Genomic DNA, 23,164 nt, shown 5'->3' on the forward strand with positions numbered 1-23,164 from the left:
GTGTTAGAGCTCGCTCCAGATCTCGGTGCTGACCTTTGGCCAGACCACAGAGTCACCCAGTCGGGCACTGCGTGTCTGAGCTCGGAGTCAGTGCCATCAGCCCGTCCCGGGGCGCTCACCCTTTTTTGTGCCTGTGACAGTTTGGAGGAGGAGCCTTTGAACTTTCCCAGAATGTTTTTAAATCCATGAAAATAAATCACAGAGGATGGTAAGAGAGACCAGTTCTGTTGGCACATAATTATCAAAATATTAACAAGTGCACATTTTCCTCCCTAAAAACAATCCTCTCATTTTATGTTGGAAGAAACTGAGGCAGAAAGAGACCCACCCAAAGTTAGATAGGGCAAAGCCAGACTCGGATTCAGGCCTTTGAAGCATTTTGACCTAAAGGGTAGGGGTGGCTACCACGCTTCCCCCTGGTGACCCTCCCTGAGCCTCAATTTCTCTGCCTTTCAAATAGGGGTTGTAGTTCTTCACTACAAAAAAATCACACAGAAACTCAGTGCTGATTTGAGTTATTGTTATAAAGAAAGCCAGTCTCCCTCTCCTTTCTTCTCTTCTCTCTCCAAAGAACAGATAGGAAAAAAAAAGTGGGAGTGGGGCTTAGTCGCTACCTCTTATGCTCACTATCCAGCTTTCTGAGATGGGAAGAAGGGTCTTTATTTCTTCTTTGAGAATAAATTGTTATTTAATAAAATGTATGTTTTCACATATGAGAGTGCCAGTCTAATTCAATTCAGTAGACATTTATTAAGCATTAAAAACAAAAACAAAAAAGACAGACGCATTCTACTGGGCGTATATAGCAAGTACACGGAGAAGTATAATGCAAGTTAATTTGAAGTAGGGATTTGGGAAGGCTTGGCAAGAGGTGACCCTGAATCAGATCCTTGCAGGAAGCCATTGATTACAAGGGGCCGAAATGAGAAGGGCCAGGAGTCAGGTATGGGAGGTGGCTTGTGTCAGCACCCAGAGGTAGGAGATGGGATGTCAGGTTTGGGGCACGGCTAGTATCTGGGTGGGATTGTCAAGTCTGTGTAATGGAGTATTCTGAACAAGACTGGACGGGTAGGTTGCAGTCAGATTATGTGGGGCTTTAAATGTCAGCCAGAGAAACTTGTATTTTTATAATTTATTCAGAGGTAATAGGCACTGAAACTTTTTGAGTTGGATCATGGTAAGGTCAGACCTGGGCCTTTGGAAGATTATTTGGGCAGCTGTGTGGGCAACGAGTCAGAGGGAAGAGACTGGAAGCAGGGGGACCAAGTAGGCAGCTCCCACAGAAAGCCCAAGGGAGAGGTGACGAAGGCCTGAGCTAGCTGGGAGGTAGAGAGGGGGGGACCTAAGAGAAATTGTGGAGGCAGAATTGACAAGACCTGCCAGCAGAGTGGGTACAAGGAATGAGGAGTGAGGGAAAGGAAATAGTTCAGAATAACACTGATGTTAGGAAACCTTCACTGAAAAGATGGTGGTACTCACCTCCCTTCCCTGGAGAAATAGGAAAGATTGAAAGAGATGACATTTTTGGGGGCCTTCATTTTGAGTAGTAAGTTCGACATGCTGGGGGAACATGTGAGTAGAGGTGGTGATATGACATTGGGGTCTAGGAGTGGGATTATGGCTAGATAAATAGATAAGGGTAGTCTTTTGTATTTCTCCATGATAAAGTAAGGTCAGCAAGGAGAGATGGGTTCAGGGAGAAGAAAAGAAGGCACAGAACAGAGCCTTGGGGACACCTGTGATTGAGGAAGGGAGATGGGTGATGACCCAACAGAAGAGATGGAGAAATGGTCCTATGAGAAAGAAATCAGGACAGAGCAGTGTTAGGGAGGCAGATGCTGTCTGTAAGCCAATGTGGCAAGGACATCCTGAAACCGACTGAGCTTTTAGTATTTCTTATTTCAGCCGTGAAAAATAGCGCAGTCTTTTTCCTAAAGGCACTTAAAAATCCAACAAGGCAAAGAAGATTCAGGTAATACCTAAAACTCCTATGGCATTTTAAAGTTTGTGAAGCACTGTATATGTGCATATACACACATGTATGTATATAGATACCTACCCATATATAAATGTGTGTAACTGTACACATACATGCCTGTATCTATCTCTGATAAATAACATCTTTTGTTTGAAATGCCCAGACAAGTCTGGTTCAAGGTGGAATGTGATAAGCACATTTCTTAAATATCCTTTACCATGCAAAATAAGCATAATTAGACCTTTTTTAGAACATGAACTTTAGAGGGACATTGGGTCTTTGGATGCTATGCACCACGCCTGTTTAAACTGAGGCCAAGAGGTTCAAGAAACAGACAGAAACAGTAGTGTCAGAATGGAGCAGGGAAGCATGCCTTGGATTTATTGGGCCCTTTTTTAATATGCTACTAAATCTCTACATCTGAACCTGTCACAAGTGATGCTCTTAGTGTATAATAACTTGTCACACTTGGAGGATGATGGTCTTAACGCTGACAGGTGATTACTAAGCTTAAGAAACTGGGACAACTGGTTATCGGGTGTGGATTTTTAACCTTCTGGGTTAAACAGGACAGGTTAGGGGTAGGATGAGTCACCTTCAGTGACTCCCCTTTGTTCCTAAGACAAAGGTTAAATTCCTTACTTTGGCCTTTAAAGGGAGGCAGCTAGGTGCAGTGGGTGATGAGACTGGGAATTAGAAAGACCTGGATTTGAATCTTGGCTCTGTCACTTAACCAGCTGTGGGACTCTGGGCAAGTCACTTGAGCTCTCTGAGCCTCAGTTTCCTCTCCTGTAAAATGGGGATAATAATAGGATTGTTGTGATGTTCGAATGCAATCACATATACAAAGCACTTTGCAAACCTAAGGCATCACAGAAATGTTAGCTATTATTAGCCATTATTAAGACTTTACAGGCTAGCTTCAGTCTACCTTATTTGACGCTACTCCCGGTCACACACTCCATGCCCCCGTTTAACCGGCCGTTTATAACTGTGTCTTTGTATAGGCTACTTTGTCCTGCCTGCTTAGGGCCTGCTCCCTCCTCTTCTCTTCTTGTGGAAGGCCTTCTCTTCTGTAGCCAAACTCAGGGGCCACAGCCTCCCCGAAATCCTCACTAGAAGAGATCATGGCTCCCTCAGTTTTCCTCGAACTTTTGTTTCACTCTCTCCCTCGTCCTGGTCACGTTCCTCTTTGTATCACACCTGATGGGGCACCATGTATCCTCCCCTCTGGATTGTAAGCAGATTGCATGTTGCTTTTCACTTCCTATCCTTAGTGCCTAGCATAGGCCTTACAAATAGGAAGGGGCTTAAATGTGCTTGAATTAAATCCTGAGGTCAATTCAAATAACACAGTTTAGTGCCTTCCTCTTAAGTCCGTTCTCCTCAGTCCTTGGTACCACTTGGCTCCCAGGGACTGGAGGATCAGGAATTCCTTTAATGAGGAAGGTTCAAGTGACGTAATTTCAAAGGGTTCTTCCAAACTCTTGGAGTCTGATTCTGTGATCAGTTCATTACCCACGTATCCTTGAAACATGTAGATGTTTCCCTAAACCTAATGTGTAGTTATTTTCAAGGAGTGGTTGGTGCTTCTACCTAGAATCAGTGCTCCATATTGTATCTTATTAAATCTTCTTTGTATAAAGGTTTTGGACAGAGGAATGACCTTTAAACATCCTCTCTTCCGAATTCCCCAAGGGGGAATTAATTGATAATAGTCTTGGTCCCTTAGACAGTAATAGGACTAGAAGTGATCTATAAGAAGGGTTTTTTTTTTAATGCAAAAACAAAACAAAACAAAAAAACCTTGGTTTTCTTTTTCCTTGGAAAATACAGGTATTTTTTGTTTTTTTACTTATATATTAGTCCTAGCAGGCAGATTTATTTACCATTGGCTTATCCTGGCACAAGAAGAGAAGACAGTCATGTAATTAAGAAGGTGCTGGCTATGAATTCATAATAACAGGAAGGAATTATTACTGGCCCTCGGTTTCACAAACTGGAACACATACGTGATCAACAGTATTTCCATCATTCTCTTCTAGCTGCTTAGCTCTGGGGCACAGGCCGCAAAGAAGCCAGAGGCTACTTGTTTCTACCACCTGGGAGGGCTCTATTAGGTTAGAAAACAAACTTTGCATGGGGAAGGGCTTCCAGATCCCATGGGTGATGCCGACACTATGGAGCAGTATGGTTTCTGTTCAGTAAGGCTTTTAAAAACAAGTTTCCATTTTAACCAGTTGGCTTCAGCTTTTGAGTGTCATAGGGATCTTCGACTCTCATATGTGAAAACGTGATTATTTTTGATTAAATAAAAAATTTGTTCTTGGACAAGAGTCAAGTAAGACTGTCCTCATCCCTGCTAGCTTAGGGTCACTGCGTATTTCCCTGGCAGCTTTGGAAATGAGTACTTGACAGTAGTGAATTTTTGACCTGCCATCCCTTTGATACCCTGTTGGTAACTGACCTCATTGTCATTGCAGGGGCCTCAGAATAGTTGCTGAGATGACAAATAAATAAATAAGGTAAGCTTTCCTTTTGTGTTTTGTAGCACTCGTCAAATATTTCCCTATTCAGTTTTATAAAAATACTCCCTATTTAAAATGCTCATATGTAAATCACCAAATATGTTTCATCTATACAACTTATTATTTTGCCCTCTTTTTTGGTTAGTTACGTGTCACTTTACTAGGTCAATTGTATTTTCCTTGAATTAGGCAGTTTTGCATTTTCCTTGGGTTTCATATATTTGCCATGCCTTGGTTTTTAAATGAATACTAGAAATAAAAATAATGTAACAATGATCTTTCTTTAAAAAAGAATAAAATGGGCCAAATTTTAAACAAGGCACTATTCTTCAACTGAGCAAAATTTCAAAGTGAGGACACACTTAAGAGCTTTTCTAAAAGGCAGAAATCTCATACCATTACACTTCTATGGTTTTTCTAACCCCATGCTAACATTTCTCAGTGGGAGAATTTCATTTATTCATTTTGAAGCCAAGAGCATAGATTACACTCAAACCAAGTCTGCAATATGAGGTCTGGGTTTGTAGTTTCTCACATCAGTCTTCCTTCCTCCTCCCCCCTGATTTTTTCCTTCTTGAAGAAGGTACTGGACTCTGGATTAAGATCAGATTTGATTGGTCAGTATTGCACATGTTTTCAGATTTCCCCTTAATAGCAGATAACTTTATGTAACTGCAGGCATTTAGTGTATGAATTAACACCATCTTGCAAGGTTAATCAGGTTTGATGCATACATTATTTGATTTTTGCTAGCAGTAAAACTGGGATTAGTTTTTCTTTCTGACAGTTCTGCCAGGGAAGCATTTGTGCACTAAGATTAATACACAGCTTTCCAAAGGCACAGGGATTAAATTCCCGCAGTGTGCTGAGCCAGAAAAGCAACCCAGCTTCCCAATTCTTCATTATCCCTTCCCCATCTGGACACCCAGTACACTTGAAATGAATAAGCTTCTGAAGTGTGGCATTATAATTTCCCCCAAAGTTTATGAAGTGGCCCCCAGCTTTAGATTTGGTAAAAATGAATGGATTGGACCTACCTGAGCGCCAGAGGGGCTGCTTCCCCCTCCCTGAAATCTTTGCGTCTAAACCAGGATTAAAATGTCAGCACTTTGGGAAGATTCTTTGCCTGCACACTGGGGCCGGTGCAGCAGAAAGCTGACAGTGAGAGAGTGTGTGTACTTACAGATGTTCTAATGAACACTCTTCGAATGTGGGTAACTGGCTGTGACCGTTTCCCCCCTCCCCCTCTTCAGATGGTTCAGGAAGATACTCAACAGGGTATATGGTGTATATTCAAAATTTAACTGTTTCATGACTAGTCAGAGAGCAGGGAAGGATGGTGGTGGGGGGGTGGAGGATTCAGTTTGGGCTTGTGAAGATGTGTTCCTTTGGCATATGAATTAAAAAAAAAACATTTTAGAGAATAATAACAACAAACTAAAGTTTTTTCAAATGTGAATACTTCCTCCTGAAGCAGAGACTTCAGTCAATCAATCAGTAAACATTTATTAAACAACTGCTATGGGCCAGGTGCTATGCTAATACAAAAAGAAACAAAAGATGGTCCTTGCCCTCAAATAACTTACAGTCTGATGGAGAGACAATGTGCAAACAAATGTATTCAAAGGATATATATCCTTTGTATATCCAGGATATAATAGGAAATAATTAGGAGAGGGAAGGCACTGGAATTGAGAAGTGTGGGGAAGGCTTTCTGTGTAAGGTGGGATTTTAGTTGGGACTTAAAAGAAGCTGGGGAGGTCAGTAGTCAGAGTGGAGGGAGGAAAGCCTTCCAGGGACAGGGGCCAGCCAGAGAGAACAGCCAGAACCAAGAGATGGAGAGGCTTGTTCACGGAACAGCGAGGAGGCCAGTGGCACTGGATTGAAGAGTGTGTTTTGGGGAGTAAGGTGTAAGAAGACTGGAAAGGTAGGAGGGGGCTGGGTAGGAAGGACTTTGAATGCTCAACAGAACATTTTATTTTTGATCCTGGAGGTAATAGGGAGCCACTGGAGGTTATTGAGGTGAGGGTATGACATGATTGGTCCTGAGCTTTAGGAAAATCACCTTAGTGGCTAAATGGAGGAAGGACTGGAGTAGGGAGAGACTTGAGGCAGGCAGACCCTTCCCCCCCCCAGCTATTGCACTAATGGAGGCATGAGGAGATGAGGGCCTGTGCCAGGGTGGTGTCAGCACCAGAGGAGAGAAGGGGATGTGTTTGAGATGCTCAACAGGTGAAGCTGACAGGCCTTGGCAACAGCTCGGATTTGGGGAGTGAGAGATCATGAGGAGTGACTCCAAGGTTGTGAGCCTGAGGAGCTGGGGGGATGGTGGTGTCCTCTACAGTAGGTAGGGTTGGGGGTGGGTGGGAAGGTGCAGTTAGGGAGAAAGATCATGAGGTCTGTTTTGGACATACTAACTTAAAGATGTCTACTAGATAGCCAGTTCAAGATGTCTGAAAGGCAGTTGGAGATGCAGGATTGAAGGTCAGCAGAGGGATTGGGGCAGGAAAGGTAGATTTGGGAATCATCAGCAGAGATAGTTAAATATTAATATAGATAATAATAGATAATTAAGTCCCTTCTGATGAGATCACCAAGTGAAGAAGTATGGGAGGAGAGAAGAAGGCCAAGGACAGAATCTTGAGGGACACTTATGGTTAGAGGGCATGATTTGGAGGAAGATCCAGAAAAGGAGAGAGAAAGAGCAGTTAGAGTGATAGGAGAATCAGGAGAGTGGTATCCTAAAAACCTAGAGAGAAGAGGCATTTGAGGAGAGAGTGATCAACACTGTCAAAGGAGAATGAGAACTGAGAAAAGGCCATTGGATTTGGCAACTAAGAAATCATTAATAATTTTGGAGACAGTATTTTTGGTGGAATGATTATAAGTCAGAATAGAACGAAAGGAGAGAAGATGGAGGCACCTAATGTATATGGCCTTTCTGAGGAGTTTAGCTACAAAGGGCAGAAGAGAAATAGGATGATATTTAGTAGGGATGGAGAGGTTGAGTGAGTTTTTTTCAGGAGAGGAAAGACATGGGCACATTTGTAGGCAATAGGGCATCAAGCAGTAGACAATGAGAGATTGAAAGTAAGTAAAAGAGTGGAGATGACAGAGGGGGCCATTTCCTGGAGGGGATGGGATGGAATGGGTTGGCTTGAACAAGTAGGAGGGTTAGCCTTGGTAAGTAAAAAGGCCAGTTTATCATCTGAGACAAGGGTGCAGGAAAGAGCGTCAGAAGGCATCTGAGTGATAGGAGATGAGGAAGGATGGAGAAGAGGGAGCTTATAGTGAGTGGCCTCAATTTTTTCTGTACAGTAAGACACAATGTTCTCAGATGAAAGAATGGAGCAGGGTGAACCATGGGAAGCTTGGGGGTAGGGGTGGTGAAAAGGTTTGGAAGTTGCTGTGGAGAATGGGAGAATGAGTTGAGATCCTGATAATTTAGATGTGCATTTCCGATGGATTTTTTGTTTGAGGACCTAATGAAAAGGGGCTTATATCTAGTTTTAGTACCCTTAGCAGCTGGAGGCCAGTAATTTACATGTGGTCAAAGGACAAGTAAGCCAGAGTGAAGAATCAGCATAGCACACTCTAGTTTTCTTTGAGAATCAGTGTCAGTGATGAATACTGATTGGTTTCCAGAAACAACATGAATGTCATCCTAAAGGATGAGTAACAGGAGAAACGAAGTCGGCCAGCCATGTAGTGAAGACGAGGGGACAACACATAGCATCAATGCTGCCTTGTTAAAATGTCCAGAGCAAGGTCTCTGTCATGTGGGCTGCGTCCTTAATGGAGGATTTATGGAGAGATATGAACAAGAATTTTACAGTGGGAGAAAGTTGCCTATGTGGGTTACAATTTGCATGGGTAGGCTGGTGAAATCACAGATCAGCTGGAATATGGTTTCTATTGATTAGAATATTTGCCCATACCTTTAAAAATGGAGATATCTATTCCAGATATTTCTTCCAGATTGCCTTTTTGGTTTGGTGGCAAAATAGATTCCACAGGATCTTTTTTACACTATTTACATTGGCATGTGAAGAGCCATGATTGATTTCAAGAAGAAAGCATAATGAGGAATTCAAATGAGGAATATCAAAGAATTGGCATACTAGGTGTCCCATGGTCTGAATTCATCAACACAAATTAAATAGCACAGAATAGAAATGATTAGCAGCTATTGACTAGTTTCTGAGATTGTAGATTTTAGTAATACCTAAATAGCTAGAGACAGGTTCAGTCAGTTCCTCAGCATGGAGCACAGTAGTTGCATTCCAGGGAAGTTAGGCTTTAGCAAAAATGTAGGATCGTAGAATTCAGAGCAGGAAGGAAAGTAACTTAGATTGTCTGACCCTTTTGTTGTATATATTAGGAAGATGAGGCCCTGAGAGATGAAGAGTCATTGAATGTCACCCAAGACTCAGGCTCGGATATGTGACTCCAAAGTCAGTGCATATGCCACCTCACTGTGTGTTAGCGAATTTTAGAATTGCCCTGATCAAAGGCAGGCAGGTTACCCCGCTGATATATACACCAAGATGTGTAACACCAAGAAGAGAAGTGGTCAGTCCGCAAAATGCCATTGCCCACTGGGTATGGAATCGTAGCTTAGTAGGGCCTTGGGAGAGTTAGAAAGGAAGTGTTGGACATAGTGTGGGCCTCTAAAGACATCAGAGGAATGGGAAAAGGTAGCCACACAGGCACCTTCTGGTTGTGGTTACATACGATCAGAATTATCTTGACTCTTCTTTTCCTGCCTGATTCAGCGTTTCTGAATAAGTCACCAATAGGGAAATCATAGTCATAAGGTATATTTTCTTCCCCCTGTTTTCAGGCAGATCAGAATTCAAATTCTTTCTGTAACGTATTTCTGTACCCTTGTCTTAAATCAGAAGCAAGTGAACATTTTTAGAATGGGACTAAATATAATCCCAAAGGTAGAAGAAAAATCTTTGCATCTGTGTGTACTTGGAAAGCTTAGAGCAAGGTGATATGCTGACATCCTTTGATCCTTGGGTGGAACCTGATGTCACCAGTGAGGACGCTCCCTTTTCCCAGGTCATATTTTAGCCTCTTCACAGCTTCTTTGATCATTTTTGTCCATAACTTTTCTGAAATCCCTCAGAGAGGATATCCCCCTGGAATTGGAGGCTTCCTGGGATTCATTTACTATTTTAGGGATACTGACCATGTCCACTGATTTGTTTGTCATTTCTGTGGCATGATCAGTCCCCCTCCTTTTGAGTGATATATGTCCTCAGTGCTGTCTTTTCTATTACTTCTCACATACTAACCCCCCTTAGTAATATGTTGCAGTATCTTTATGCTCACCATACATTTTTCTGTTACCTTTTGAGCTACTTGTAATTTTGATTCTTCTGAGATTGTAATCTTCCGTTATTTACAGTGAAATAACATTGCCAAGAAAATATTTGTGTTAAAAGGATGGCTTTTTTTTTTCCTTTTTGGCAGGGAGAATTTTGGATCTTTGAAAACGATATGAGTTTTCCAAATAAGACTCAACTTGATCTCCTTTTACTTAATTCTAGACTTAGACTTAAGTAATGAATTGTCTACATACATCTTTCATGGGCAGCTCTGGACCATATCTCTGGGTCCAAGATATTTGAGAAAATTATGTAGTGACCCTAAGCTTTCCCTGGGTGTAGCAGCAAGCACCCCAAGCATCCCCAGGAGTTGCTGACACCACAGGTTCTTGGATCTGCTATGTTAAAGGAAAGCAACTCAAAATGGGTTAACAAGCTTACTATATACATATATATGTATATAGTATATATATATGCTATATATACATATACATATATACTATATATACATATCAGTCAACTATGTATCGTTTACCTAGTTCAGGGGAAAATGGTCAGCACCCAGAACTTCAGAATATACAGACATTATTATCAAGAAACAGGTCAAGCAGACAGATTTCCAAACCGTCCAACCATTACATCCATACCAAATCAACATCTGGGTTTCAACATCTGGGTTTTTCAAAGCCGAGGGGGGGCTCTCAACAATGGCTTCCCAGAATCCAGATGAAATCACAGAACACTTCTCAAAGTGAGCCCCCCAAAACAAAGCTCCACATCAGGGTTTATATAGCCTTCTCCTGGCTCAGAGAATGTAACAACCTTATTGACTCACTGGCCAATCAAGAAGTATCTACTGAAAAACATGCCTTCCACCCCAGGCTCCAGGTGTACTTTAGCCTAGGGGCAGGGGAAGATCTTTAAAATTTACATTCCCATTACACTGGGATAGGGAGAGACTGTCTTTTTAAACAGAAGTACTCTTCTAGTATTCTTGCTGTGTGGCTAAGCCTTTGAAGGTGTCCAAAGAATTAAAATTGAATCTCACCAAAGGCTAACGCAGTAGGCCACAACAAGTTACCTACAAACAGTTATGAAAGGAAAGCTGCAGAGAGGATGTCATCAGAGAAAACTGAGCAGAAAAGGTGAGCCAGTCAGTCCTGTGGTGAGAGCCAAGAGAAGTTGATGGGTATTCACACAATGCTGGGACTCCTGTAGAAGATTTGTGGGAAGATATAGACAGCAGTCACACAGAATGAGGGAATGTGCATGGGTTGTGATGGGCACCTTTGCAGAGAGTACCCACATTGTCCATTGGCGATAGCACTGTTTCTAAATAAGTTACTGGTAGTGAAATCACAGTCATTAGTTATCCTTCCAGGCAGAATGGGATTTGTATTCTTACTGCATTATGTGTATCTATGGACATAACCCGTATACACACTGTGTAGAAATGGACTTGCTCAATATCTCTACAAATGATGTGTGGTTGCCCATCCAACTTGATGAGGCAATGACAATAAAAGGGAAGAGAATCAGTAACAAGAAACCAGAACTATGGAAGGGACTTTGGATATTACTGAGTGTATCCTCTTTGTTTTATAGAAGGAGGCCCAAGGATGTGAATTGACTTTCACTGGGCAGGTTACATAGCGAGTGAGTGGAAAAGAATAGGGAAGTGTCTTTCATTAAATTATCTTAGCAACAGCAAAGTATCTGCAAAACTTGCAAGGATTTTTTCTACTTTACAAATAGAGAAGCAGTTTAAATAAACAACAAGATGAACTTCAACAGGAATAAATGTAAAATTCTGCATTTAAGTTAAAACTTTCAGCCGTGTAAGTACTTTTGACAAGACCACTTAGCTCATGTGGAAAATCTCTGGAGACTGCAGTTGATCACTAACTCTGTATGAGCCAGCATGTGTGGTGTGGCTGCTAACAAAGTCACTTCAATAACAACACACAGATCAAGAGAGGTAACAGCCCAACTTTCTTCTGCACTGGTCCAACCACAGCTGGGATGTGGTGACTGGTATTGCACCTTCTATTTGAAGTGGAATTTAGCAAGCTAGAGAAAATATATAGAGAGAGTCAGAATTTTGAGGGGTCTGGAAATGACTGTGTTTAATGACTGGATTGAGGAAATTAGGGATGTTAGGCCTTGAAAAGCAGACTCAGGGGAAACGTAGTTTTCTTCAGATATTTGCAGTGTTGTGATGTGGAAGAGGGAGTATTGGCTGATTACATGTGACTTCAGAAGGCAGAATTAGGACCAGGGAGTGCAAGTTCTAGAAAGGCAGAGTTGGGCTTCCTCTAGACTCTAGAAAGGCAAAGACCTTTCCAACAGTCAAGGCAGTCCAGCAGTGGAATGGGTTGTGTCACAAACTAGTGATCTCTGTATCACTACAAGTGTTCGAAAAGAGATGGACTTCAGCCGAGGATGTTTGAGTAGAATATATTCTTTCATTGGGAGAAATGTTAGACTCGATGACCTCTAAGGTACCTTCCAAGGCTAAGATTCTATCATTTTAAGACTTAGTATTGCCCAGTGAGTCAATAAAAGCATCTAAAAACAGAATTGGTGGAAGTTTTTCGCAATATTTTAGGATAAGCCTAGAAAATTGAATCATTGCTCTCTGTTAACAAGTACCTGACCTATCAGGAAATAACATAACTGAGATTGGAAAGGGAGATAGTTTGGCTTGTTGAATGAATGATTATTACCATGAGAACCTTCTGAAACTGGCAAAAGGAGGAAGTAGGAAATGAAGGGAATTACTAAGAGAGAGGGAATTTCTAATTATTGTGATGGATTGGTTAAGAGGTGAAAAGGTGACAGTTGATGTGCCAATTTCATTTAAAACAATTAATTAAATGTAACCATCTGACCAGAATGACTAGAATGATCTTTCGCTAAAAGATTCCTTGATCTCTGCTTTAAAGTTAGACTAAAAATGATACTTGAAAATGAAGATGAAACCCAAACTCTAGGGCAGTTTTGCAGTGGTGATTGAAATTTCTTTTCCAGAGGGAGAAAACTTGTCTTTCCACCCTTTGAAAATGGAGAAAATGTTGGCAAAGTGAAACTGTGTTTTTGACACATTGAAAAAGTGGAATCAAAACTGCAAAAAGAAAATATTGAAACCAATCTGTTTTAAACTTTTAGAATTTTACTTCTTAAAAAATTTAAATTCTATAAAATGTTCAGACACAGTAAAATCACTCAAAACTTACGCATACATCATATCATTTTTACAAAAGATGATAAGCTTGATTTTACTTATTAAACTATTTCTAATATACATTTTCATGATATATTTTTCTATAACATTTTTACTTAAGTTTTGAGTTCCAAGTTCTATCCCTCCTTTTGTCCCTCCCTTCCCTTTCCCCTCCCCGAGATGCTAAGCAGTCAGAGATATAGGTTTTACATGTGCAATTATGTAAAACATTTCCATATTAGTCATTTTGTATAAGAAGAATCGAATAATAAGAGAAAGAAAGTGAAAAATAGCATGCTTCAGTCTGTATTCAATCAATATCAGTTCTTTCTCTGGAAGGGGATAGTATGCTTCATTGTTAATCCTTTGGAATTGTCTTAGATCGTTATATTGCTGAGAATAGCTAAGTTATTCACAGTTACTCATCAAACAATATTGCTGTTACTCTGTACAATGTTCTCATGGTTCTGTTCCCTTCACTATGCATCAGTTCATGTTAGCCTTTCTAGGTTTTTCTGAAATCATCCTGCTTGTTATTTCTTATAGCATGATAATATTCCTTTACGATCATATACCACAGCTTGTTTAACCATTCTCCAATTGATGGGCATCCCTTTCATTTTCAATTCTTAGCAGCCACAAAAAGAACTGCTATAAATATTTTTGTACAGATAGTTTCTTTCCCCTTTTTTGGGATGTCTTTGGGATATAGACCTAGCAGTGATACTGCTGGATCAAAAGGTATGCACAGTTTTATAGCCCTTTGGACATAGTTCCAAATTGCCCTCTGCAGTGATTGGACCAGTTCACAACTTCCACAGCAGTTCATTAGTGATCTAGTTTTCCTACATCCTCTCCAACATCCAACATTTCCCCCCCCCTTTTTTTTGTCATAGTAGCTACTCTGATACATATAAGGTGGTGCCTCTGAGTTGTTTTAAAGTGCATTTCTCTGATCAGTAGTGATTTAGAGCATTTTTTTATATGACTACAGGTAGCTTTGATTTTTTTTGTCTGAAAACTGCCCGTTCATATTCTTTGATCATTTATTAATTGGGGAATGACTTATATTTTTATAAATTTGACTCAGTTCTCTCTATATTTGAGAGATGGAGCCTTTGTCAGAGATACTTGTTGCAAAATTTCCCCCTTGTCTCTGCTTTCCTTATAATTTTGGTTGCATTGGCTTTGTGCAAAAACTTTTAAATTTTATATAATTAAAATGATCTATTTTACATTTTATAATGCTCTCTTTCTCTTTTTTGGTTCTAAATCCTTCCCTTATCCATAAATATGACAGATAGACTATTCCATGCTCTCTTAATTTGCTTATGGTATCACTCTTTATGTGTAAATTATATACCCATTTTGACCTTATCTTAGTATACAGTGTGAGATGTTCGTCTATACCTAGTTTCTGCCATTACTGTTTTCCCAGCAGTTTTTGTCAAATAATGAATTTTTGTTCTAAAAGCTTGAATCTTTGGGTTTATCATATACTAGATTGGTATGGTCATTTGCTATAATATAATTTGTACCTAATATATTCCACTGATCCACCACTCCATTTCTTAGCCAGTACCAGATTGTTTTGATAAGTATCTCTTTATAATACAGTTGAGATTTGGTATGGCTAGCCCATCTTCTTTCACATTTTTTTCAGTGATTCCCTTGATATCCTTGAGCCTTTGTTCATCCAGATTAATTTTGTTATTATGTTTTCTTGATCTACAAAATATATTTTTTTGCCTTTTTTTTTTGAGGGCAGTTGGGGTTAAGTGACTTGCCCAAGTTCACACGGCTAGTTTTTGTGTTAAGTATCTGAGGGCAGATTTGAACTCAGGTCCTTCTGAGTCCAGGGCCAGTTCTCTATTCACTATGCCACCTAGCTGCTCCAAAATAATTTTTTTGATAGTGTTATTGGTATTGCACTGAATAAATAGATTACCTTAGGTAGAATTGTCATTTTTATTATGTTGGCTTGGCCTACTGTGAGTAATTAATATTTTTCCAGTTGTTTAGATCTGACTTTATTTGTGTGAAAAGTGTTTTATAGTTATGTTCATATAGTTCTGGGGTTTGTCTTGACAGATAGACTCACAAGTATTTTATATTGTCTATAGTTATTTTAAATAGAATTTCTCTTTCCCATGCTACTGGACTTTGTTCATGATACATAGAAATGCTGATGATTTATGTGGGTTTATTTTCTACCCTGTAACTTTGTTCAAGTAGTTTTTAAGTATGACATCATATCTGCAAAGAGTGATAGTTTTGTTTCCTCATTGCCAATTGTAATTTCTTTAATTTCTTTTTCTTTTATTACTATAGTTAACATTTCTAGTACAATATCAAATAACATTGGTGATAGTGGACATCCTTGCTACACCTGTGATTGTATTGGGAAAGTTTCTACCATATCCCCAGTACAGATAATGCTTGCTGATATTTTTATATAAATATTTCTTGTTTTAAGGTAAGCTCCATTTATTCTTGTGCTTTCTAGTGTTTTTTAATAGGAATGGGTGCTGCATTTTGTCAAAGGCTTTTTCTGTATCTATTGAGATAATCATATGATTTCTGTTGATTTTGTTATTGATATGGTCAATTATACTGATAGTTTTCCTAATATTGAACCAGTCATAAATCCTATCTGGTTATTGTGTATGATACTTATGATATATTCTTGTAACTCTTTTATAGTATTCTATTTAAAATTTTTGCATCAATATTCATTTAGGAAATTGGTCTATAATTTTCGCTGTTTTGGCTCTTCCTACTTTGGATGTCAGCACCATATTTGTATTGTAAAATGAATTTTGTAGGAGTCCTTCTTTGCCTCTTTTTCCAAATAGTTTTTATAATATTGGGATTAATTGTTCTTTCTTTTTCTTAAAATGAGTTAAGTATTTTATTTTGTCTTTTGTTAATTTGGATAATAGATATTTTTGTAGACATTCATTCATTTCATTTAGATTGTCAAATTTTTTGTCATATAATTGGGCAAAATAGCTCCTAACAATTGTCTTAATTTCCTCTTCATTGGTGATAAATTCAACCCTTTCATTTCTGATACTAGTAATTTGGTTTTCTTTCCTTTTTAAAAAATTAATCAAATTAACCAAAGTTTATTTTATTGGTATTTTCATAAAACCAACTTCTTCTAGTTGTATTTGTTAGTTCAATGGCTTTCTTTCAATTTTATTACTCTTTCCTTTGATTTTTGGGATTTCTAATTTGGTATTTAACTGGGGATTTAAAAATTATTATTATTATTTTAGTTTTTTTAGTTACATGCTGTATCAGCAATGCCATATTCACAATGCCTATGGAAATTACAGATATGCTGATATAATTATCCATCACAAAATACATCATGCTTGCCATATGGGGGAATAAGCTAGAAAATTTATTAAGATACCAAAAGACTGAGTCCCAAAACCAGAAAGTGAAAGCCATCAGAGTAGTTATGAAATTGGCACAGGTAGATAAAGTAGAAAGCACCCACATTCTCAAGCCTTTAAAACAGAACAGGCTACCTCAGGCAAAGATCCTCCTCTCCCCACTCACAGCAACCACCCAGCGTCCGGGAAGCGCGCTCCCAGCAGCTCTGGCCCCTGGCAGTCCTCAGCAGGAGTCCTTAGCAGAAATTCTGGCTGACTCAAAAAGGGCTTCGGGCTGCCGCTGCCTCTGCTGCTGCTGCTGCCGCTGTCGCTGCCACTGCTAGCCACCGCAGGAACTCTAGCTTGGCTTCTGCTTCCTCTTGCTCCGCCCCTTCCTGCCACGTCAGCAAGTCCAATGGGGCATGGAAGATCTTTAAATCCCATAACCCTTACACATGCCCAGTTAATTGATCTGTTCTTTTCTTTATTTTATTGATATAAGCGATTAGAGATACGAAATTTCTTCTTACTACTGCTTTGACTGCATCACCTAAATTTTAGTATGTTGTCTCATCATTTTCCTTAAGGAGATTGATTATCAACTGTTTCTGTGATTTATTCTTTGACCCACTTGTTTTTTAGGATTAGATTATTTAATTTCCAATTAATTTTTATTTCTCTTTTGATTTCCATAATTGAATGTAATTTTTATTGCATTATGATCTTAAAAGGATGCATTTACTATTTCTGCTTTTCTGCATTTGGTTGTGAGTTTTTTATGTTCCAATACATGATCAGTTTTTGTGTAGGTGCCATGTACTGCTGAGAAAAAAAAATGTTCCTTTCAATTCCCATTCGATTTTCTCCAGAGATATATCATATCTAACTTTTCCAGAATTTTATCCACCTCCTTAACTTCTTTCTTATTTATTTTTTGGTAGATTTATCTAGTTCTGAGAAGGGAAATTTGAGGTCCCCTGCTAGTATAGTTTTAGTAGGTATTTCCTTCTGTAACTCATTCAACTTCTTCAAAAACTTAGGTTCTGTACCAAACATATGGCATTGATGACTTCATTGTCTATAGTACCTTTCAGCAAGACATTGTTTCCTTTTAAAAAATCTCTTTTAATTAGATCTATTTTTGCTTTTGCTTTGAGATTATGATTGCTACCCCAGCTTTTTTTTTTTTACTTTAGCCGAAGCATAATAGATTCTGCTCCAGTCCCTTACCTTTACCCTGTGTGTATCTCTCTGCCTCAAAAGTATTTCTTGTAAACAACATATTGTAGGATTTTGATTTTTAATCCATTCTGCTGTCAACTTATGTTTTGTGGGTGAGTTCATCCCTTTCACCTTTATGGTAATGATAACTAACTGCTTATTTCCTTCCATGCTATTTTTTGCTTGTTTAAACCACCCTCCTCTTACCCCCCCCAACCTTTCCCTTTCATAAATGTTTTTACTTCCTTCCCCCAGTAAACCCTCCCTTTTATTAATCTCCTCCTACTCCCCGTCTTCTATTTTCCTTGTCCCTTTTTACTTCCTTATAGGGTAAGATAGTTTTTTATATCCAATTGAGTATGAATGTTATTTCCTCTTTGAGCCAATTTTGATGAGAATAAGTTTTAAGTTTTGTCTCCCTACCCTCCATCTTCTTGTCCATTATAATAGCTCTATCCTTCCTCTTTTTTGTGGGATAATTTACCCCATTTACTCCCCCCTTATTCTTCCAGTGCAATTTTCTTTCTCAACCCTTTATTTTTTTTGGGGGGGTATCATCCTATTAAAGTCACCTTATATCCACACCCTCTGTCTACATATACGCTTTCTAATTGCTCTGATAGTAGTAAAGTTGTTAAGTTACAAATATCTTGCCATATAGAAATATAAAGTTTTAACCTTACTGAATTTATGTTTTCTCTTTCTTGTTTCTTTTTTCTTACCTTTTAATGTTTCTCATGAGTCTTATATTTAGAGGCCAAATTTTTTATTCACCTCTTGTCTTTTAATTAGAAATGCTTGGAAGTCTTCTGTTTCATTAAATATCCCCCCCCCACCCCCCAAGATTATATTCAGTTTTGCTGGGTAGGTGATTCTTGGTTGTAATTCTAACTCGTTTGCCTTCTGGTATATCATATTCCAAGTTCTCTGGTAGAAGCTGCCAAATCCTGACTGTAGTTCCACAATACTTGAATTGTGTCCTTTTGACTGCTTACAATACTTCATCCTTGATCTGTGAGCTCTAAAATTTGGTTGTGGCATTCCTGAGAGTTTTCATTTGGGTATTTCTTTCAGGTGGTGATTGGTGGATTCTTTCACTTTCTATTTTACCCTCTGGTCTCAATATATCAGGGCAGTTTTCTTTGCTAATTTCTTGAAAAATGTTGTCCAGGCTTTTTATTCCCCCCCTTTGGGGGAGGGGGGAATCATGACGTTAAGGCAGTCCAATAATTCTTATATTTTCTCTCCTAGATCTATTCTCAGTCAGTTGTTTATTCCAATGAGAAATTTCACATTTTCTTCTATTTTTTTTACTTATTTGATTTTGTTTCATCATATCTTGATGTCTCATAAATCATTAGTTTTCACTTGTTCAATTCTAATTTTTAAGGCATTAATTTCTTCAGTAAACTTTTGTACTCCTTTTTCCATTTGACCAATTATATTTTTTAGGAAGTTATTTTCCTTGGTAAATTTTTTGTATATCTTTCCTATGCTATTAACTCTTTTCGTGATTCTCTTGCATTACTATCTTTTTCCAATTTTTTCTACTTCTTAAGTTTGCTTTTAACAACCCTTTTAAAGGTATTCCAGGAATTTTTTTGAGCCTGAGACCAAATTACATTTTTCTTTGGGACTTTACATGTAGCCATTTTGACACTATTGCCCTCCTCTAAGTTTATGCCTTGATCCTCCCTATTACTATAGTAACTTTCTATAGTCAAGTGTTTTTTTTTTTTGCTTTTTGATCTGTGTGTGTGTGTGTGTGTGTGTGTGTGTGTGTGTTTGACACTTGGTGTTTTTATATGAGAGTTGGGTTCTGGCCCTACACTGTCTTAAGCTTTTTGTACTGGCCCTCTGGGTCTTATTGCTGACTTTCCCTAGGCTTTAAGGCTTAGCTTCTTGCTTTCTCTGGAGGGTAGGTGTTCCTTCTGGCTCCCACTGGGGAGTGGGACCTCCCTGTTGGCCTATGCATTCTCCAGGTGTGTGGTCCTGATGCTTACTTTCTATGGAAAGTGTCTCTCTGCTGGTAGGTCCTAGGGGTGGGGTCTTGCTGTTGGTCCACCCCAGGAAAGGCTTCACTACTGATCAGCAGTGGGGTCAAGGCCTATTTGGTGGCTTGTGCTGGGGTGGGGCGGGTCTCACCTGTGGATTGCCCCACCCTTGGAGTCTTGCTGTAGGCCTCTTGCTGTGAAGCTGGCTGCTGTTCCTGCTGCTGCCCTTGAGCCTTACTCCTCTACCACCCCATTGAGACAGACCCTTCCTGCAGGTCTGGTGAACAATTTCCCTGCTCCTAGACCAGTTCTGAGGTGGTTTTATGGTGGTTTGGAGAATTCAGGAGGGCTTCAGAGGGTTACTTCTTCACTCTGCCATCTTGGGACCAGATGTCTTCGTTATATTTTTGATAATAGCTCATTTGCTATGATAGGAGATAAATACTTTTTCTTAACCATAGTATTCTTCCCTGGGAGATTAAAAAACAACAACAACAAAACAGTTTTTCTGCCAAGGTCCCAGGTACAATTGTAGGCAGCTAGATATACCAGAGGACTTCCAATGAAGCCTTCCTACCCCATGGTTAAAAACAGTACCTAGATTTGAATATTTGTTTTCTTACTCTCTGAGGAATTCACCTCCAGAATCTTGGTTCTTAGCTTAATGGCCACAATTACTACTACTGAAAAGACCAATGTTATTTGAGAGAACACTTCCTCCAAAATTTGCTTCTTAAAAGTGAGTTAATCAGAGGCCACCTGCTTAGAAGCCTGCTTCTGTGTATTCCTGATCAATGCCACCTGCTTCGCTTGGCTTTTGATGGGTTATAGAAGTTGGGGAATGGGGAACAACCCTAACTCTGGGTGTGCAGCCTGGCCTTCCATTCGCACTTGCTGCTCAGCCCTCCTGCAGGCAGTGTCTGATAGTGACTGACTTGCCATTGAGGGATCACAGTTAGGGGCTCACACAGTCCTGAGGCTGAGTCAGGGTCCAGAGTGGTTTTAAGTCCTTCAAACATTTCATCATAACAGTGGCGAGAGCCCTCTTCATTTGCCACTGAGATGAGTTTGAATGTGAATTAAGGGTGGCTAGGTGGCGCAGTGAGTAAAGCGCCAGCCCTGGAGTCGGGAGGACCCATGTTCGGTTCTGGCCTGAGACACTTAACACCCACATAAAAATAGTAGCCGTGTAACTTTGGGCAAGTTAACCCCAATTGCTCTCCAAAAGGCAAAAAAAAAAAAAAAGAATGTGAATTAAATGTGTGCAATGTGGACCAAATGCAGAATGTATATGACTTTGACAGTGGTGATTTCTAAATTTGCTAAAGGGGAGTTTTAGCTAGGGGTATTGTAGGTTTATTTGATGCAGATTACACATACCTCTGGTATTTCAGAAGTTCAAGTATTTTAATCTATTTAATTAAAAGATAATGGATTTTTACAAGATTTTGTTTTATAGTCACATAATTCAGGTTCTTTGGACTCAAGAGAGTTTTTTATTTTTAATTTTTCAAGAGGAAGCTCCAATGCTTAACTATTTTTCTTTCTTTAATGGAATTAATAACTGTGTAATTGAAATCACACTAATATTCAGCTGATCTAACTTGGGGATTTGATGCAGACACTTCTGGTTTGGTTGAAACAGCTGGGAGGAAGACTATATGTTTTTTTTGGAAATAAAATGGATTTTATACAGTCTGCTGATGATCAGTAAGACTTAATGAATGATAGCCTCGAGAAACTTAATTATTATTATTTGGATGGATGAACAGGAAAGGAAAGCACATTTTTCAATAAGAAAGAAAGTTTCTGTTTAGCCATATAATTTTATAGGCTAGTTTTGTTTTCCTTCCCCCAGCTTTCTGAAGAAGGTTAAAAATGAGCTGAACTCTAGGACCACAGAGTCAGCAGAGGACAGTGGAAAAAAAGACTGGGTATAGAATCTGGAGACCCGAGTTCAAATTCTGCTACCGGTACTTAGTTATGTGACCATAGGCAAGTTACCTAACCTCTTAATTTTCTCATTTGCAAAACAAGAATAACAACAACAATAAAACCTATCTCATAGATTTGTTTTGAGAAAAGTACTTTGTCAGGTACTATATTAATGGAAATTGCTGTTATTTAAAATTTTGGATAATTTGAGGTCCTTAGAACTTTGCTTGCACAATTGATCTTGCTTTGTCACTGATCTGTGCCCTGTTTTTTCCTTCTAATTTCATCTTTTTATTCTCCCTTCCTTTATCTTTTTTTTTTTGCTTTTCTTTTAATATAAACTTGTTCTGATTTCTGTAGTCCCATAAAGGATTATCCAAGTGACCCTGCTACAGTAGTGAAACTCTCTCCCTAAATAATTAAGTCGATTATAAACTTTCTTTCAGCACAGTTTGTTACACCTATTCTTACTTCAGGGCAGCTTGGTGGTGTGGTGGATAGAATGTTAGGCCGAGGTCAAATCTGTCCTCAGACACTAACTTTGTGACTCTGAAGTCACTCAACTTCTATTTGTCTTAATCCACTGGAGAAGGAAATGGCAAGCTACTCTAGTATCTTTGCCTAGAAAACACCAAATGGGATCAGGAAAGGATCCCCCAACTGAAAAATGACTGAAATTCTTCCTTTGATCGATTTGTGACATCTCTGATGTGATCTTCCTCTGCTGGAACAAGCCTCCAGCCACCCATGCCTTCTCAGACTGTGCTGTTCTTATCCATGATCCTTTCTGAGTTCTCTGGAAAATCTATCCAATGTGCCAGAGACCTGCCTAGATAGCAATAATTGCCACTGTTTTCAGATATAACAGTCCCCTTTTAATGTGAAAAAAAAAACTTGCAGATTGCCTTCCCCCACCACATGATAGTAGTTGTACTATTACTATGCATTGACTATCCTTGGTGAGCATACATATTTTTTAATTTCATGCCATGCTTGCCTGAAGCCCTACTCCATTTCCTCATCATAGTAGGTAGATGATCTTGTGACCCCTAAGGCTTTCCTAGTGGACCACAAACTCTGTCAGGTTCTACCAAATTGGAAGGTATATGACCCAAAAGGTTCTGAGAATTCACTAATACTTTGAATAGCATCTACATTTATTTAGAAAAATCTTACCTATATTTATGGTTTTGCATGTGTATTTGTGGACTTTTACAGTTATTCACTAGCCCTTTTGAGGTTCATGTCCTCAAAGTTAGAAACCACTTCTGTGCTTTTCAGTGGTTCATGGATACCACTGTTGTCCTAGGATATATTGGGTCCGTTATTGCTGTCCATGTTATATAACTGGCCCACTTCCATTCTGGATTGTTTATTTTCTTCCTGATGTCTTTTATGTTACTTCTGACATGTAAATCATGATTGTAATAAGCTGCAGTATGCTTAGACTCACCGCCTGATGATTTTAATTCTTCAGTGATTGTGGTGTTTCATGTTAGCATCATGTTTCATAATGATAACATGGTTTGGAGAATATTGATGTTAAAAAGATGAGCTTTTGTGTCA

General features: G+C 39.1%; 1 protein-coding gene across 2 annotated transcripts in view; it reads left to right on the forward strand.

The window, feature by feature from the left end:
• Nucleotides 1–23,164, forward strand: part of IFTAP (intraflagellar transport associated protein) — a 382,637-nt gene that overhangs the window by 1,136 nt on the left and 358,337 nt on the right. For both annotated transcript variants that reach the window (XM_069091448.1, XM_069091447.1), the window contains exon 2: nt 4,462–4,503. The gene's annotated coding sequence lies outside the window, so the exon portion shown is untranslated. The remainder of the gene's footprint in view (nt 1–4,461; nt 4,504–23,164) is intronic.

Source organism: Petaurus breviceps, unplaced genomic scaffold, assembly GCF_028583685.1.
Source record: "Petaurus breviceps papuanus isolate PSGF00001 unplaced genomic scaffold, PetGlider_PUasm1.0 188, whole genome shotgun sequence".
Lineage (NCBI taxonomy): Eukaryota > Metazoa > Chordata > Mammalia > Diprotodontia > Petauridae > Petaurus > Petaurus breviceps.